This window comes from Pteropus vampyrus, unplaced genomic scaffold, assembly GCF_000151845.1.
Source record: "Pteropus vampyrus isolate Shadow unplaced genomic scaffold, Pvam_2.0 Scaffold371, whole genome shotgun sequence".
Lineage (NCBI taxonomy): Eukaryota > Metazoa > Chordata > Mammalia > Chiroptera > Pteropodidae > Pteropus > Pteropus vampyrus.
Genome location: NW_011889152.1, coordinates 319,372 through 322,937, shown reverse-complemented (window position 1 = coordinate 322,937; position 3,566 = coordinate 319,372). Strand labels below are relative to the sequence as shown.

The 3,566-nt window shown below is 57.0% G+C and overlaps 1 protein-coding gene across 3 annotated transcripts in view; it reads right to left on the bottom strand.

The window, feature by feature from the left end:
- Positions 1-3,566, bottom strand: part of TBC1D16 (TBC1 domain family member 16) — a 78,182-nt gene that overhangs the window by 72,425 nt on the left and 2,191 nt on the right. The window lies entirely within an intron of this gene.

The window sequence follows — 3,566 nt, the reverse complement described above, 5'->3', positions numbered from 1 at the left end:
GGGAAGAATTCCCACGCCTGCCGCAGGGAGCTCTGCCCTGGAGGGCGGTGCGCTAAGGGGGCCGGCCAGACTCGGAAGGACAAATACCCCGATTCTGTTCACGCGGGGCACCCGCAGGGCTCAGATCCACAGACAGAACGCGGAGGGGTGGGTGCCAGGGGCGGGGCAGGGCGCGGGAAGGAGAGGCATGGGACGTGAGCGTCCGACGGGGACCAAGTGTCCGTCTGGGACCACGGAGCTCCAGAGATGCGGGCCGTGACGGCCGCACGACCCCGCGGACGGCCCGACGCCGCAGAACCGCACGCTGAAGCACGGCCGGAGCGGCAGGTCGCATGCCGCGCATTCGCCATGACAAGGTCAACTGGAAGCGTTGCCCTTTGGCGGCCGGTCTAGGGTACAGTGTACTGTTCCGGGAACTCTCTGTATTTTGTACACATCTTCCAAACTCCAGAACTGATTTCGATGCTCCCTAAATCGAGTTCTTCCTGTCTCCAGTGCTTGGATGACGGGCTCTTGGGGCCACGGAGTGAGGGCGGGGGGTTCCGGCTGGCTCGGGGGACGGGGACAGCGCACCGACCCTGGTGGGGGAGGGGCAGTGGCCGTACTGTTCTTCGCCGTCCTGGGACCAGATGGCTCAGCGCTGGAGTCTCAGCCCTTCCTGGCTCTGCGGCTGTCCCTCCTGAGCCCCCGGCTCGGTCCTCCGGTCTCCAGCCTCCATTTGTGTATTTCCAGTTGCCTCCATGGCTAAGTCACCTACACACACCGTTCTGACAGGTCCCAGCGTCTTCGCCCAGAAAGATCCATCACTCTCTCCCCCATCACCGGGTTTCCCACCCTCAGCCTCACCTTGGAGATCTCCAGTCCTGGGGGGCCGGAGGCCAGGTCCTCTCCCCGCCAGCCCTCCGTCACAGACATCCCTGAATTCCCGGCCACGTCCGGGGCCCGGAGTCCATTTGGCTGTGCTGAACCCGCCCCTTCTCAGGCTCCCCCGTCCCAGTGCTTCCAGTGGGGGCCGTGGAACTGAGCTGGCCCCTCGGCCAGGGGTCGCGGGCTGGTCTGTGGTGAGCCAGGCAGTAAATGTTTCTGGCCCCGCAGTGTGAAAGCGAGAGCAGGCGGTAAGCGGGCAGGTGCGTCTGTGCCGCGAGGCTTCGCTACAGACTCCGCGCCTGAACTTCATGCAATTTTCATGTGTCACAAAAATGTCTCCTTTCGATTCTTTCCAACCGTTTAAAAACCAACCGTCCTTAGCTCACGTACGATACAAAACAGGAGGAGGCCTTGTCTGGTCCATGGGCTGTCAGTGGCCAATCCCTAGCTTAACCGCCGTCTGGACACTTGGGGTGGGGCGCTCCTCGCTGCCCACATCACCCCCAGACCACGCTCTCCAGGAAGCCTTACTGGGAACTCCAGGTCGAGAGGTGTCTTTCCCTTATCTGTATTTTTTTGAAATTTTTTATTAAAACATAGTTGGCATACAAGAGTGTATTAGTTTCAGGTGTACAACACAGTGATTAAACACCTGCATAGCCTACGACGGGATCGCTCGCTAAGCCAGTAACTACCGGTCACCACGCCAAGTTATCACCGCGCTGCCGACCAGTGCTCCGACTGTTTGACCACTTCGCGCCACGTGACGATCAAGTTATGAAACTTTTGAAGATTCGCACATCAACTACGTGTCGTCTTTCCGATTCATCGTCTCGCAAAGGCTGTGTCTTTTCTGGCGATGACTCCCTGGTCTGGAATATTTTAAAATTCCAGAATTCCTCACGAACGACAGGCTGGTTAGTGAGCCACGCAGCAACGCGCCCCCCCTTTACCCAGATCGGCGGCCCGGACGCCACGTGACGTCACGTAGGATGTGGCAAACGTCCTAGCTGCGTGTTTACAAAGTGAGAAGACGTGGGGGAAACTCGCTTTATTGTCACTTGACCCATTGTCCCCCAAAGAGTGCCGTTTCGGTGAGCGATCAATGTGAAAAACTCTCAGTGAGCTTTCTTACATTCTCTAAGTCCCCGAGGGTGGTGTGTAGTTTGCACTCGGGCACACCTGAGTGCAGAGCAGCCGCGCGTAGGCGCTCGGCGGCCTCCCAGCGGCCTGTGACCTTGGGGGTGGGGGTGATGCGAGGCCCTGGCTGGTGGTGGGGGCTCCACCTCCTTCGGCATCTCAGACGGGGCAACTCCGTTTATCCACCACGACTGCCCACCAGCCTGGGCCGCAGACAACTCTCGGCCGATTCCCCAGACCAGAGCAGCTTGAAGTGACGGCGGTCTGTCACGGTTGAGCATGATTGAAAGAACGCGCCAGAAGTTTTGAGAGGAAGGAACTCTAAAGTGCACGTGCTCATAGGCCGGTGCTTTCCCACACATCGTCAGCCGGAACCTCACACGAAAAAACAGGTTCGGCGGCCCCGAAATCACTCCGAGAGCAAAGAGCCCGCAACAGGAGACCTTTGTCCTCTGGGCAGAGTTCCGGGTCCTGCCTGGCCCGGCTCCCTGGAAGCTACGACAGTCCCACCCGGATGGCTCCGGGAGGCAGAGCTTTGGGTAAGTCGGGGGACAGCTGCTGAACCAGAGCTACAAAGGCACGCTCTCTCGTTGCTCACGTATTTGTTCATTCGCAAACCCGTTTCGCCCACACTAAGCCCGGTTCCCAGCTTCTGGTCGCCATCGAACTGGAAGCAGACAGAATTTCCGATCTATTTTTTAAAGCTTTTTTTTTTTTTTTTAAATTATGAAACATACGCAGAAATATAAAAAAGACCACATGGCTCTGAACTCACACAATCCAAAAACATTTGCGTGTTTTCGATCGTCTGTGCCTTTCTTAGAATCCGAACCATGAGAAACACCACTCACTGGATTACATCATCTCTGTTTTCAGTCACTTTATATTTCCCATGTGTCGTGGGTTGAAGTATTCCGCCCCCCTCCCCAAGTTCACGTGTGCAGGTTCTGACCCCCTGGACCTCAGAATGTGACCTTCTTTGGAGACACGTCTTTACAGAGGTCATTGAGTTAGAATTAGGCCACAAGGGTGGGCCCTCGTCCAATCAGGCCAGTGTCCTTCACGAAGAGGAAATCTGGGGACGGACACCTATATATGAGGACAGGAAGATGGCCGTCGGCAAGCCAAGGAGAGGAGCCTGGAACAGACCCTCCGTCGCGGCCTCAGAAGGCGCCAACCCTAGGACGTGTGGCCTCCGGAACTTGGAGACAGTCATGTCTGCTGTTTGAGCTGCCTGGTCTGTAGGGCTTTTCCTGGCGGCCACAGAAAACCAACACACCACGTTCTTAACAAACCGAGAAACGCAAAATATCCACCCCCCACGTTCATGGCCGTATGGGTACGTCACGTGGACGAACCATTTTTCGGCCGGCCGCCAGTGCCTGACGTTTGGTTCCCACTGAGTGGCTACTCGAATAATAAACTCTAAATCTGGATCCATAGACCGTCTGCTTCCTTGCTATTGCCCTAGGATAATTCTGGGGATTCTCGGCCACTTTCCTGCGAGGGTGAACTGGACCCCCTGACACATAGCACCCAGTGGACTTCCAAAGCTACCA